This window comes from Nicotiana tomentosiformis, chromosome 2 (genome assembly GCF_000390325.3).
Source record: "Nicotiana tomentosiformis chromosome 2, ASM39032v3, whole genome shotgun sequence".
Classification (NCBI taxonomy): Eukaryota; Viridiplantae; Streptophyta; class Magnoliopsida; order Solanales; family Solanaceae; genus Nicotiana; species Nicotiana tomentosiformis.
In genome coordinates, this window is record NC_090813.1 from 78032210 (window position 1) to 78048765 (window position 16556).

The 16556-nt window shown below is 41.3% G+C and overlaps 1 pseudogene; it reads right to left on the reverse strand.

Moving 5' to 3' along the window:
* Window positions 1–10468: 10468 nt before the first annotated feature.
* Window positions 10469–14584, reverse strand: LOC138905114 (uncharacterized; annotated as a pseudogene).
* Window positions 14585–16556: the final 1972 nt, after the last annotated feature.

Genomic DNA, 16556 nt, shown 5'->3' on the forward strand with positions numbered 1-16556 from the left:
CCTAATTGATGTGTGATTGATTTACCTTAAGCCAGCTGAAATATCTCTTTTTCTAGGGGAGGTGGGAATTGCCTAATTTACATGAGGACAAGCAAAAGCTTAAGTTTGGGGGAGTTGATAAGTAGGGATTTTGACCGATTATTTGCTCTCTTTTACTTGCGATTTAGCTAAAGAATGCTTAAAGGCATTCCCGGAAACTAACAAAATGTGCTTACTTGCAGGAATATTGGGATATGAGCCAAAGAAGTCAAAATCACCTCATAAAAGAGAAAGTGAACAAGAACCAAAATAGGGCAAAATGGCCAGCGGTGCAGACCACACCAAAATTGTGCGGCCGCAGAATATCAAGTGCGGCCGCACTCACTATTATACGGTCCGCAGAGAGGAGATTCAGAGAATGGTATTTGGGCAAGCTGAAGGAGTGCGGACCACACCAAAATTGTGCGGCCACAGAATATCAAGTGCGGCCGCACTCACTATTATACGGTCCGCAGGAGTGAAGAAACAGAGAGTTGGATTCAAGTTCAAAATCAAGGAGTGCGGACCGCATCATTTTTATGCGGCCACACAATCAGAAGCACGACCACACTCGTTTTTATGCGGACCGCAGAAGCCCCGAAGTTCCAAGCCCAAAATTCCAAGAATGCGGACCGCACAATAATTGTGCGGCCGTAGAAGCTCAATGTGCGGACCGCACTAGAATTATGTGGCCGCACAACCTCTGCAGGGACATTTTTGTCAGATATTTTCAGCTTAGTATAAATAGAACTTTTTGTCATTTTTAGGGCAAGTGACGTTAGAGAAGAGCACCTGAGCCGTTTTCTTTGCTATTTTGAGGATTTTGTACTAGATTAACATCTATACATTAGATTTTCTTTCCCTAATCAATTAATATGCATTATATCTTAATTTCTTCTTTGCTTTATGTACTTTTTATGAGTAGCTAAATCTCTAGCTAGGGTTGTAACCTAACCCTAGTGTGGGTATTTGATGGGTGCTTAATTTAGGGCTTATTTTTGATTGGGTCAGTGATATTTAGCCTTATTCATGATTGAACCTTAGAATCAATGGTTGCAAACATTGATTCATGCCTATTTGACTTAGCCTCTACTTGAGAAAGAGAGACTAAGTCTAGGAAAACTTGGTTAAAATTGGGGTGAACTCAAGAAATTGATAGCTTTAATTAAAGAGTTAAACCTAGAGATAGTAATACCTAACTTGAGCTAATATCACTTGTATTGTGCAAATACCCAATTGGTCTTGAGAAAGCCAAATTGGACAAAATCACTCAAACTACCGAAAGGTATAGAGTGAGTACCCGGATGTGATTGATATATCACGACCCCAACTAATCAAATTTTCCCTGGAATTTACAACCCATTAGGTAACCACCTAGGTAGAAGTCACGACCCTAGTCTCTTTTAATCATTTGAAAAACTCAAAACCAAAAATATTGTCCTTAGTTTTATACTTGCAAACAATAGAGTAAAGTAGAAGTATAATACCAATTAAGTTTGTGGAAGTGTAATTGGAGCCAAAACTTGTAATTAACTTATATATACACCTAATCCCATATTCTAACTCTCTATGGATTCGATCCCGACCTTTGTTGGGTTTATTATTGCATCGACCGCCTCACTACTTAATTGTGGTGTGGGTTTGGCCTAGATCAATATTCTACACCAGTTTGGGTGTGTTCATTCAGCATAGCATTTCTTATGGAAGAGTATCCGGGCATGGGATGTTAATTTCGTCGCCAACTATTTCATGTAATACTCTATTGTGGCATGTGGGTCGTGAGACGACTTGATTATTTGTACAATGTGTTGAGGTCCCGCATAGTGGTGGTGTTATGTGAGCAGGATGGCTCTCGAGATGGAGATCATATATCACATCTTAGTTGTGCTTGAGTTTTATAGCGTATGACGCTACCCGTCTCCCCAGGATTTGTATTATGCACTTGGCGTGCTTATGGTTGATATTCGGGCATTTCATAAGTATAAGCATTATGGCTCGATGTGTGTTTTCTTTAGATTATTATGTGTGGATCGGGTGGCACGCCTCCATGGGTATCATGGTTGGATCGGGTTGCAAGCCGCAACGGTATCATGTGTGGATCGGATTGCACGCCGCAACAGTGTAATGTTGAGTATAGTTTCCCATAGCTACTCTTGTGTGTTTTGATTCTCATTTTCTGAGGAAGGTTCATAACATCTTTTCGGTTGTTTAAATTAGTTGTATAGGTTGAGTAGTTCATTTCCAGAGTTTGTTTTCCTTATATATCACATTCGAGTTGTGGCTTGTTGGCACATGGTGGCATCATATGAGACTTTTGGTAGTGTCTGAGGTGGCTTATTGCTTGAGCAACTTATACTGGGTGAGACAAGGTTATTGGACCTGGGATCAGTGTAATCAAGTTTATATGAGACACCTTAAAGAGTAAAGACCGATATTCAGTCCAGAATGATGTGATGGTTCTCGTCGTGAGGAGAGACTCCATGAATTGTGATTCGGCAGGTGGTTATGAGTTTCTACACATCACTTCTGTCATGGCAGTATTGCGAGAGTTGAAACAGGACTTATATGCGTCGTGAAGTGTGTTGTGGGCATCAGATTCGTGGGATTTCAGCCGTTGTTATCAGAGGATGTTATCATGGTCATGTGAATTATGCAGTGCATGGTGTGAATTCAGTAAGAGTATACAATCATGTATTGGTACATCGTATAGTGATTGATACGGTGTTCGTATGTTGGAAGCAGGCCTGGTAGAGAATTTCGGATGTTGGAATTTGGCCCTAAGGCTTATTTTCCTAAATAAAAGAGAGGATCTTCAGATTGGCTCGAGCTAATGTGCTCAACTGAGTTGTGGTAGCACGGGTAGGTGCACGAGGTGTTAAACAATGATTTCGGACAACTCCAGAGCAGTTCTTAGCACGTTCGAGGACGAACGTATGCTTAAATGGGAGAGAATGTAATGACCTGACCGGTCGTTTTGAGCTCTAGCGCATCGTTCGGCAGTTTGAGGCTATGAGCAGCTTCACTATAGGTATTATGACTTGTACGCGTGGTCGGAATTGAATTTTGGAGTTGATTTGTAAAGAAAAGTTCTCATTTCGGAAGCTTTAATTTGGAAGAATTGACTAAAGTGTGATTTTTGAGTAAACAACCTCGGAATCGGGATTTGAAGGTTTAAACAGGTTTGTATGATGATTTTTAGACTTGGGCGTATGTCCGGATCGTGTTTTAGATGACCCGGGAGCGTTTTGGCGCAAATTGTGGAAGTTGGTATTTTGGAAGAATTTCATAAATTTGGGTTGAGATGTATTTCAATGTTATCAATATCCGTTTGGGATTTCGAGTCTGGGAATACCTCCGTATGGTGATTCTGGTATTTGGAGCGCGTCCGGAAGTGGATTTGGAGGTCTGTAGGTCATTTCGGGGTCATTTGGCGAAAGTTAGAAGTTTGAAGGTTTTTGAGAAGTTTGACTGGGAGTGGACTTTTTGATATCGGGGTCGGATTTGGATTTCGAAAGTTAGAGTAGGTCCGTAATGTCGAATGTGACTTGTGTGCAAAATTTGAGATCAATCGGACGTGATTTGATAGGTTTCGGCATTGAATGTAAAAGTTTGAAGTCCTAAAGTTCATGAAGCTTGAATTGGGGTGCGATTCATGATTTTGTTGTTGTTTGATGTGATTTGAGGCCTCGAGCAGGTCCGTGTTATGTTATGGGACTGGTTTGTGTGATTTGGGGGGGGGGGTCAGGTGTATTTCGGGATGATTTTGGATCATTTCGGGCTGTTTTGTAACTGCTGTGCTGGTGTCTGGTTTCCTCCTTCGCGAATGCGAAGGGAGTCCTTGATTCGCGAAGAAGGACTTTGAGGCTACTGAGGCCTGAGATTTAGCCTTCGCGAACGTGGACAAGGCAACGCGAACGCGAAGAAGAAGGGGAGGGAGCTGGGCCTAAGGTTGTTTGGCCTACGCGAACGCGAAGATGGGAACGCGAACGCGAAAGGGCAGGGCAACTGGCATTCACGAATGCGATCAGGGGGTCGCAAACGCGAAGAGTGATTTCTGGGCGTGAGGTTGTTGAGCTTCGCGAACGCGAGGGCTGTGCCACGTTCGCGAAGAAGGGTCGGACCGGGCAGTGAGTTATTTCAAAACGGGATTTTGGCCATTTTCACTTCATTTCCGCCATGGGAGCCGGTCTTAGAGCGATTTTGGAGCTCTATCCTCATCATCTATGTCAAGGTAAATGATTCTCCCCTATTGCAAGTTAAATACTTGGATTATATATGGATTTAGACATGAAAATTTGTAAAAATTTGGAATTTTGAAGAAAAACCTAGAAATTAGTATTTTTGGATTTTGACTACGGAATTGGACATGGAATTTGGAATAAATTATATATATGAGTTTGGGGTGTTATGGGTAAAGCTTATTTTCGAAATTTTTTAAAATTCGGGCAAGTGGGTCCGAGGGTGATTTTATGACTTTTCGAGCGGAGTTGGGAATTGTTGTAAATTGAATTATAATGAGTATTAGAGTATACATTTATGGATTTGCACATTTATTGACTAGTTTTGGAGCAATGGGCATCGGTTTGAGTTGTTGGAAAGGCTTTGGAGTCGGTTAGGGCACTTCGGAGCGAGGTAAGTCTCCTTTCTAACCTTGTAAGAGGGAATTAACTCCATAGGTGAATCAAATTATTATGTGCTTCTATTTGTAGGGGCTACGTATGCACGAGGTGACAAGAGTCCGTGCGTAGCTACTATTATGCTTATGTCCGGGTAGTCTAGGACCCATATCATGTTGTACTTGCGATGTTTGCGCCCTACTTGTTAATTTAACTGTTTAAAATATTTAGAAACTCGATAAAGGAATTGTAAAAAAAGGTTAAACTTCATTTACTTGACCGTTAAATGAGAATTGGTAATTCTTGGAATATTTGACTCTTAATAAATCTTGAATTGGTTGTTTAATGTGTTTTCTCTTTTGTGGAGCGGGCCGAACGCCTCGGTAGCAGATAGATGCATCTATGGCTCGCGCCGTTTGACCCTCGACAGTGCACAATTTAAATATTTATGTTGAATCGGGTCGTACGACCTCGGCATGATTTGCGCATGATTGAATTGGTTGCTTTGGAATTTATAATAATTGATATTGCTTCATTGGCCTGAAATACAAAATGTTAAATGATAAAAATAAATTTTGAAATTTTCTATTAACAAAAGAATTGTTTACTTACTTCATGTTATTGAGTTTACAGCCGTTCTATACAACCCATGGTTAATTATTTTATCGATATTTTATTGTTAGTCCATAATAAGTGTCGGAGTCGACCCCTCGTCACTACTTCTTCGAAGTTAGACTGGATACTTATTGGGTACACGTTGATTTACGTACTCATACTACACTTGCTGCACATTTTTTTGTGCAGGTGCATTTATGTCTAGTGGCCCTATGGGCGCAGAGGCACTGTTATTACGGGGACTCAGGTGAGCTGCATTCCACGTTACGAGTTCGCAGCACGCACAGAGTCTCCATCCGAGTTATTTTATATTTTTCCTGTCTAATTTTGTATTCTAGACAGATGTCGTATTTTATCATACTTCCTAGTTAATGCTCATGCACTTATGACACCGGGTTTTGGGGATGCTTTTGGGTTGTTTTGTATTAAAGTTGTAAGAATATTCTGTAAATTTTATTCCTTACTATTTAATTGAAGAAAAATCATGATTTCAAAAATACTAGATGAGCAATGAAGTAAATCATTTAATTGTTGGCTTTCCTGACAGCAGTGTTAGGCACCATCACGATCCTTAATGGATTTTGGGTCGTGACAAATATAAACTTTGACTTCAATTGAAATTTCACCTACTATTTTGAAATGAAATGTCATCAACGAATTCAAGCATGCAAAGGAAACTTTATACTAAATCATAATTAAATTAGCATTACACTCTTTGGTTGGAAATCGAAACAAACCATAATAGCCAATAAATTTATGATAGAATTAGATTAGATAAAAAAGAGAACAAGGCATGCTGCAAATATTAGATTACGTCAAGATTATCTATGGACAATATATCCTCCTGTTCTTCTATGATTTGGAATTTGAATATAAGCTATCAGATTTTATTTTTTCTTCTGGTTCAAATTATATACGAGTTCAATTACAAGGATTTTTAACGTGAAAACAATTCTAGAGTTACTTAAATTCTAAGACTTTATTTTCTCCAAATAAAAAGATCACCTCCTAACTTCATGCTAAAATGTTGCTAGGTATTTTGGTGTCCGTAAAATAGTTTACAAGTAAACAAATTGCTAAAATATGATCCAAACAATGAACGACCACATCACTTATTTTGAGGGAAAAAAGAAGGAAAACAAGTATATATAACGTACACATGTCATACTCATATCTGAACATAGTACACCATCTTATGCATGAGGAAATATACTCGTGGATGAGGCACATGATTTTGAGTTAGAATTAATCAAATTTAGAGTTGAATCTAGAAAGTGGATTAATATCTAAATGACCTTTTTTTATCTTACTCTAATGAATATGACTTCCATATACCTTAATCGTTAAGGCTTAACTAAATTAAAGAAAAATCAGTAAATATTACGAAAATAATATTAAGTATTGAATTTTTTAAATGTTTACAACTTTAATCACGAAACTGTGTGATTGTAGAATGTTTAGTTCCACATTGATCTTTGATTGTGTCAAAACATTATTAATGAGTTGGTTTGAATTATATACTATATTTTAAGAAATTGATTGTCAAACGTCGTACATGTTATTAGTTTTACTAGTCTTAGGGTACGCGCGTTGCGCGTGTACCGTATATTGTTGAGAATAGTTTTAAAAATATATATAAATAACATTCAAAGCATGATTTTAGTCACAAAATAAATATTAAGTAAAAAAATTGAGTTCTTGAAAATAATAAATATTGATCATGAAATTGACACACATATAATGAATTATATTCATTTATTCATGATCGTGTCTCATAATATTTATTTAAGTAACAAATAAATTAACGTATACAAAAGAAAATCTATTGGTAATTTGAAATAAGAATATCTTATGAATATTGCTTTTGTCTTAATAACCATGTATATTATGATTCGTTATGTAGTAATCAACAAAAATGGACAATTAAGTTAATACTTTAATCATAATATTTTAATTGATTTCAAAGTTATAAATATTGAAAAAAATAATTAAATGTTAATTTTATCCTATTTAAAATTTATTTTTAAATGCTAAAAAGGTTTACTAATATTTTGCTATGAGACATTATGCTTTTATCATAATTCATGTTTATTTTTATTGATTAAATAAATATAACATGTACTTTGCGCGCAAGAAAGAAAGAAGATTGTCTTTTGTCTATTAAATTGAACTTGAAAATCGCTTTTCATTTTTGTTTTAAAAAAAGCTCTTACATCTTCAAAAACTATGTATTCTTGCTAAAACTGAAAAGTTAAACATATAGAATTGGAACTAAGATTAATTTGAACATATTGAGTGATGGTTGGGGAACTTTAAGGGGTACAATTTCTTTCTTTATTGAGTTAGCTATATATATGATCAACATTCATCAAATTCAAAAACTTAAACTTTTTAATTTATAATCAAATTGTCACGACCCGAAATTTCTCATCGACGGGACCGTGATGACGCCTAACATTTCACTTGCTAGACAAACCAACGTTAGAGAATCATTAAACCAATTCTTTATTCTCATTTATTAATTAACAATAATTAACTAAGATAAAATATAATAAGTGCGGAATATCATAAAACTGTATTAATTACTACCATCCGGATCTGGAGTCACAATACACAAGCAGTCTCGAATTTACTACAAGTAATAGTCTGAAGAAATACAACTGTCTGAATGAAAGAAACAGTAAACAGAAAAGATAGACGGGGACTTCAAGGCCTGTGAACGCCGACAGATCTACCTTGAGTCTCCGGACAGCGGACCAATAGCAAAAATCTCAATCAACCCGAGTCGGTATCAAAATCTGCACAGAAAGTGCAGAGTGCAGTATCAGTACAACTGACCCTATGTACTGATAAGTGTCGAGCCTAACTTCGACGAAGTAGTAACGAGGCTAAGGCAAGGCACCTACAAATCAACCTGTACAATTTAATAGTGTATATACAAATAACAGAAATGAAGAACTAAACAGGAAATATCGGGAGGAGAACATATTGAGAGGAATACAAGATAAAGAACTACAACAGAATAATCACCAGAGCAGTCAATACACTATGAATCAACAGGAATAGTGAATACAGTAAGAAAAAAAGTACGGCATCACCCTTCGTGCTTTTACTCTCAATCTCACCATAAAATTAATAAAAACGGCACGGCATCACCCTTCGTGCATTAACACTCACAATATGGCATGGCATCACCCTTCGTGCATTAACACTCATAATATGGCACGACATCACCCTTCGTGCATTAACACTCTCCCTTACCATAATGCAATGCATAAATAACAACAGGGAGATAGAATAATAAGTACAAACCTTACTTCAATATTTGGTTCCATAATATCAATCTCAACTTTGCAATAAAAACTCAATTATCACCAAAAAATCCGTAACATGATAAGAACGATAAATTGAACAACACTAGTATAACACGTAGCAATTTGGCACAGGAAGGACACAATATAAGAAAAACAGAGAAACATGGAAAACGGGTAAATTGACGGCGCATAAGTACTCGTCACCTCACATATACTCCGCTCACATGGATTTTACTTAGCAAGTAATCTAAGGTTCCTAATTCCCTCAAGTTAAGGTTAGACACAACACTTACCTCGCTCCGAAGGCCACTTAATTCTCAATCACAGCTTTTTCTTTGGAATTCACCTCCGAACCACTCGTATCTATTCAGAAATGACTCCATAATATCAAATATTACTAAAGGAATCAATTATATTGCATAAATTAAATTTTCCAAATTTTTCTCCAAACAGTCAAAAAATCGCCCCCGGGTCTGCTTGGTCAAAATCCGAGGTTCGGACCAAAATCCTTTTACCCATTCACCCCCGAGCCCGAATATGTAATTAGTTTTGGAATCCGACCTCAAATCGGGGTCTAAATCCTCAAATTCCCGAAATCCTTAGTTTCTACCCTAACCCCTAATTCTACCATGAAAACTCTAGATTTTAGATTGAAAATTCAAGATATGTAATGAGTAATTGAAAGAAAATGATTTAGAATTACTTACCAACAATTTGGGGAAGAAATAGCTCTTGGAAAATTGCCTCTCACCGTTTGGTTTTTGAGAAAAATGAGTTTTTGGCTAAAATCCCTTTTTTGGATTCTGTTAAGTGCTGGGCGACAGTGTTCATCGCGTTCGCGAGAGTACTGTCGCATTCACAAAGGTACTGGCTGCCAAGCCTTCGCGTTCGCGAGACCCATCTCGCATTCGCGATGGTTACTCCCCCCTGGCCTTCGCGTTCGCGAGGCATTGTTCGCGTTCGTGATGAAGGAACGGCTGATTCCCCCTCTCCAATGCCTAACACTACACGTTCACGATGGGCTTGTCGCTTTCGCGAAGGGTAACGCCCCCATCGCTTCGCGTTCGCGACCAAGCCTTCGCGTTCGCGAAGAAGAAATCTTCAGCTGCCAGTTTACTCTTCGCGTTCGCGAGAGTACCTTCGCGAACGCGAAGAAGGACATTCCAGAACACCTGCTGCAGTAAAATACCAGATTTCCAAAATCCAAAACATCCCGTGGCCTATCCGAAACTCACCCGAGCCCTCGGGGCTCCAAACCAAAGATGCACCCAATTCTAAAAATATCATACGAACTTGCTCGCGTGATCAAATCGCCAAAATAACACATAGAACTACGAATTTAGCACCAAATCAAATGAAATTCTCAAAAATACTTTAAAATTCATATCTTCTCAACTGGATGTCTGAATCACGTCAAATCAACTCCGTTTCTCACCAAATTTCACAGACAAGTCTTAAATATCATAATGAACCTGTACCGGGCTTCGAAATCAGAATACGGACCCGGCACTAATAATGCCAAACATCAATCGATTCTCAGAAATAATTAATTTTCAGACTTTTAATTTTCATCAAAAATTCATAACTTGAGCTAGGGACCTCCAAATTTGATTCCGGGCATAGGCCCAGGTCCCATAATTCGACACGGACCCATTGGGCCCGTCAAAATACGGATCCGGGCCTGTTTACCAAAAATGTTGACCGAAGTCAACTAAAATCAACTTTAAGGCATAAATTCTCATTTTCATCAATTTTCAACATAAAAGCTTTTCGGAAACCTGCCCAGACTGCGCACGCAAATCGAGGAGGAAAAAAAAAAGAGATTTTAAGGCATAAGAGTGCAGATTCGAGTTCTAAAACATAAGATGACCGTTTGGGTCATCACATTCTCCACCTCTAAAACAATCATTTTTCCTGGAACGGACATAAAAAAGTACCTGGGCTGGTGAAAAGGTGGGAATATCTACTCCGCATATCGGACTCGGACTCCCAAGTAGCTGCCTCAATAGGCTGACCTCTCCACTGCACTCGAACTGAAGGGTAACTCTTTGATCTCAAATGGCAAACTTGCCAGGCTAGAATTGCCACCGGCTCCTTCTCGTAAGTCAAATCCTTGTCCAACTCGGCAGAGCTGAAATCTAACACATGGGACGGATCGCCGTGATACTTTTGAAGCATGGACACATGGAATACCGGATGAATAACAGCTAAACTAGGTGGCAACGCAAGCCTGTAAGCCACCTCTCCCACTCTCTCCAGAATCTCAAAAGGTCCGATATACCTAGGGCTCAACTTGCCCTTCTTTCCGAACCTCATTACACCCTTCATGGGTGATACCCGAAGTAACACTCTCTCTCCGACCATGAATGCAACATCATGAACTCTACGGTCGGCATAACTCTTCTTCCTAGACTGAGCTGTACGAAGTCGATCCTGGATAATCTTGACCTTGTCCAAGGCCTCCTGAACTAAATCTGTGCCTAACAACCGAGCCTCTCCCGGCTCGAACCACCCAACTGGCGACCGACACCGCCTACTATATAATGCCTCATAGGGAGCCATCTGAATGCTCGACTGGTAATTGTTATTGTAGGCGAACTCTGCAAGGGGCAAGAACTGATCCCAAGAATCTCCAAAGTCTATGACACAAGCGCGGAGCATATCCTCCAATATCTTAATAGTACGCTCGGACTGTCCGTCCGTCTGAGGATGGAATGCTGTGCTCAACTCAACCCGCGTACCCAACTCACGATGTACTACCCTCCAAAAGTGCGAGGTAAACTGCGTACCTCGATCAGAAATGATAGACACGGGCACACCGTGAAGACGAACGATCTCACGAATGTAAATCTCTGCCAACCGCTCTGAGGAATAGGTAACTGCCACATGAATGAAATGTGCTGACTTTGTCAGCCTGTCCACAATAACCCAAACTGCATCGAACTTCTTCTGAGTCCGTGGGAGTCCAACAACAAAATCCATAGTGATACGCTCCCACTTGCACTCGGGAATATCTAACCTCTGAAGTAAACCACCAGGTCTCTGATGCTCATATTTTACCTGCTGATAATTTAGGCACCGAGCTATGTAAGCAACTATATCTTTCTTCATCCTCCTCCACCAATAATGCTGCCGCAGGTCCTGGTCCATCTTGGTAGCGCCCGGGTGAATAGAATACCGAGAACTATGAGCCTCCTCAAGGATCAACACACGAAGCCCATCCACATTAGGCACATAAATACGACCCTGCATCCTCAAAACTCCGTCATCTCCAATAGTAACCTACTTGGCACCACCGTGCCGCACTGTGTCTCTAAGGACAAGTAAATGAGGATCGTCATCCTGCCGATCTCTGATGCGCTCAAACAAAGAAGACCGAGCAATTGTACAAGCTAGAACACGACTGGGCTCAGAAACATCTAACCTTACAAACTGGTTGGCCAAGGCCTGAACATCCAATGCAAACGGTCTCTCACCAACTGGAATATATGCAAGGCTACCCATACTGACTGACTTTCTACTCAAAGTATCGGCCACCACATTGGCCTTCCCGGGATGATACAATATGATGATATCATAGTCTTTCAATAGCTCCAGCCACCTCCTCTGCCTCAAATTGAGTTCTTTCTGCTTGAAAAAATACTGCAAGCTCCGATGATTAGTGAATACCTCACATGGCACGCCGTAAAGATAGTGCCTCCAAATCTTCAGCGCGTGAACAATGGCTGCCAGTTTTAGATCATGAACATGGTAATTCTTCTCGTGAACCTTCAGCTGCCGTGAAGCATATGCAATAACCTTGCCACCCTACATCAATACCGCACCCAGACCAATACGGGATGCATCACAGTATACCGTATAAGATCTTGAACCTGTGGGTAACACCAATACAGGTGCCGTAGTCAAAGTAGTATTGAGCTTCTGAAAGTTCGCTTCACACTCATCTGACCACCTGAACGGGGCGCCCTTTTGGGTCAATCTGGTCAACGGGGCTACTATGGATGAAAACCCCTCCATAAATCGACGGTAATAGCCTGCCAAACCCATGAAACTACGGATCTCTATAGCTGATGTGGGTCTAGGCCAGTTCTGAACTGCCTCAATCTTCTTAGGATCCACCTGAATACCCTCTGCTGATACAACATGACCTAAGAAAGCAACTGAACTCAACCAAAACTCGCATTTAGAGAACTTAGCATATAACTGGCTGTCTTTCAGAGTCTGAAGAGCGATCCGAAGGTGCTGCTCATGCTCTTCTCGACTATGGGAGTAGATCAAGATATCATCAATAAACACAACCACAAAGGAATCCAAGTAGGGTTTAAACACTCGGTTCATCAAATCCATGAATGCTGCTGGGGCATTTGTCAGCCCAAATAACATCACTAGAAACTCATAATGCCCATACCGAGTCCAAAAAGCTGTCTTAGGAACATCGGATGCCCTAATCCTCAACTGATGGTAGCCAGATCTCAAATCAATCTTTGAAAATACCTTGGCACCCTGAAGCTGATCAAATAAATCATCAATCCTCGACAATGGATATTTGTTCTTGATGGTGACTTTGTTCAATTGCCGATAATCTATACACATCCTCATCGATCCATCTCTATTCTTTACAAACAACACAGGTGCACCCCAGGGCAAGACACTAGGTCTAATGAAGCCCTTATCAAGAAAATCTTACAACTGCTCCTTCAATTCTTTCAACTCTGGCGGGGCCATGCGATATGGTGGAATGGAAATAGGCTGAGTGCCCGAAGCCAAATCAATGCAGAAATCAATATCCCTGTCGGGTGGCATCCCCGGCAGGTCTGCAGGAAACACCTGTGGAAACTCACGAACAACCGGCACTGAATCTATGGAAGGAACCTCTGCACTAGAATCACGGACATAAGCCAAATAAGCTAGACACCCCTTCTCGACCATATGTCGAGCCTTCATATAAGAGATAACCCTGCTGGCAGAATAGCCAAGATTCCCTCTCCACTCTAATCGAGGCAACCCCTGCAAGGCTAAGGTCACCGTCTTGGTATGGCAATCTAATATAGCATGATAAGGTGACAACCAATCCATACCTAGTATGACATCAAAATCAGCCATGTTTTGAAATAGAAGATCTACACGAGTCTCAAAACTCCTAATGGTGACCACACACGAACGATAAACACGATCTACAACAATAGCATCTCTCACTGGTGTGGACACATACACAGGAGCACTCAAAGAATCACGGGGCACAACCAAATAAGAAGCAAAATAGGATTACACATAGGAGTAAGTAGATCCCGGATCAAATAGAACTGAAGCATCTCTACTGCAAACTGAAATAGTACCTGTGATAACAACGTCAGATGACTCAGCCTCAGGCCTGGCTGGGAGAGCATAACACTGGGGCTGGGCCCCACCACCCTAAACTACATCCCTGGGACGGCCTCTAACTGGCTGGTCTCCACCTCTAACGGCATGACCTCTACCTCTAACTGTCTGGCCTTTACCTCTGGCTGCCTGACCCTTGCCTCTGGCTGGCTGAGCAGGTGGTGCAGCAACTGGTGCCAGAACCATGGCACGAGAACTCTGATGTTGTGAGATGCCCGTTGCCCGAGGGCAAAATTTAGCAATGTGCCTCGGATCACCACAAGTATAACATAACCTCGGCTGCTGTGACTGCTAGCCCTGAAACTGACCTTGTTGACCTGAATAACCACCCTGATAACTCTGGAGTGGAGGTGCGCTAATAGGAGCTGGTGGTGCACTGTAAGCTAGCTGGTCGGAATAATGCATCTGAGGGCCACGACCACCTGAGGCACCGTGGGATGCCTGGAGCGCTGAATGAAATGGCCTGGGAGGATGGCCTCTACCAAAAGTACTCCTGCCTCTAGATGAGGCACCGCTGAAATCACCGGAATGACGAGGTCTCTAGTCAAACCCCTGACCTCCCTGAGTAAGAACTATTTCGACTTGTCTGGTGACATTAGCAGCCACCTGAAAAGAAATCTCACTCCCAGTCTCCTTAGCCATATGCAATCTGATAGGTTGAGCAAGTCCATCAATAAACCTCCTCACCCTCTCTCTCTCTCTCTCGGTGGGAAGCAGAAGAATGGCATGACGGGCCAAATCCACAAAATGGGTCTCATACTATGTAATAGTCATACTGCCCTGCTGGAGATGCTCAAACTGACGGTGACGCTTCTCTCTCAATGTGATAGGTAGAAACTTCTCTATGAAGAGCTGAAAAAACTGGTCCCAAGTAAGAGCAGGCGACCCGGGTGGCTTGGTCAACAAGTAATCTCTCCACCATTTCTTGGCGGAACTAGTCATCTGAAATGCAGCAAAATCGACCCCATTGGTCTCTACTATACCCATGTTCCGTAAAACCTCGTGACAGCTGTCAAGATACTCCTGGGGATCCTCTGAAGGAGCACTACTGAAGTGAACAGGAAAGAGCTTGGTAAACCTGTCCAATCTCCATAAAGCCTCAGAAGACATAGCTGGCCCATCTCCGAACTGTGCCGTAATAACCAGCTGAACTAATCCGACTGGCTAAGCTGCTGGAGCCTGATACTGAGGAGCTATCTGCGGGAGTGGTAGGAGTCTGGGCTCCTCTTCGAGCTTGAGAGACTGCTAGTGGCATGGGAAATGCGCCAGTCTGGGCCACACTTTCCATAAGGCCCACCAAACGGACCAAAGCGTCCTGAAGTACTGGGGTAGCAATGAACCCCTCAGGAACCTGAGCTGGTCCAGCAGGAATAGTTTGGGTTGGAACCTCCTCGTCAAGCTCTATCTGAGGCTCCACTACTGGGGCTGCTGCTCGGGCTCTAGGCTGAGCAGTGCCCCTGCCTCGGCCTCGACCTCTGCCTCACATAGGAGCTGTCAGTGGAGGCTCTAGCTGCTGCTCAGCTGAGGAAGCGGTACGTGTTCTCGCCATCTGCAAGAGAATAAGAGTAGAAAAGTTCAATAAGTATTGAGAAAGCAAAATCGCACGACAGAGAAGAATAGAAGTGAAACTTGTTCCTACATTTCATAGCCTCTGGAAGATAAGCACAGACGTCTCCGTACCGATCCTCCAGACTCTACTAAGCTTGCTCGTGAATCGTGAGACCTAGGCAACCTAGTGCTCTGATACCAACTTGTCATGACCCAAAATTTCCCACCGACAGGACCGTGATGGCGCCTAACATTTCACTTGCTAGGCAAGCCAACGTTAGAGAATCATTAAACTAATTATTTATTCACATTCAGTAATTAACAACAATTAACTAAGATAAAATATAATAAGTGCGGAATATCATAAAAATGTATTAATTACTACCACCCGGATATGGAATCACAATTCACGAGCATTCTAGAATTTACTACAAGTAATAGTCTGAAGAAATACAATTATCTGAATGAAAGAAACAGTAGAACAGAAAAGATAGACGGGGACTTCAAGGCCTGTGAACGCCGACAGATCTACCTTGAGTCTCCGGACAGCGGACCAATAGCAAAAATCTCGATCAACCCGAGCCGGTATCAAAATCTGCACAGAAAGTGCAGAGTGCAGTATCAGTACAACCGACCCCGTGTACTGGTAAGTGTCGAGCCTAACCTCGACGAAGTAGTGACAAGGCTAAGACAAGGCCCCTACAAATCAACCAGTACAATTTAGCAATGTATATAAAAATAACAGAAATGAAGAACTAAACAGGAAATGTCGGGAGGGAAACATACTGAGGGGAATACAAGATAAAGAACTACAACATAACAATCACCGGAGTAGTCAATATACTATGAATCAACAGGAATAGTGAATAGAGTAAGGAAAAATGTACGGCATCACCATTCGTGCTTTTACTCTCAATCTCACCATAAAATTAATAGAAACGGCACGACATCACCCTTCGTGCATTAACACTCACAATATGGCACGGCATCACCCTTCGTGCATTAACACTCACAATATGGTACGACATCACCCTTCGTGCATTAACACTCACAATATGGCACGACA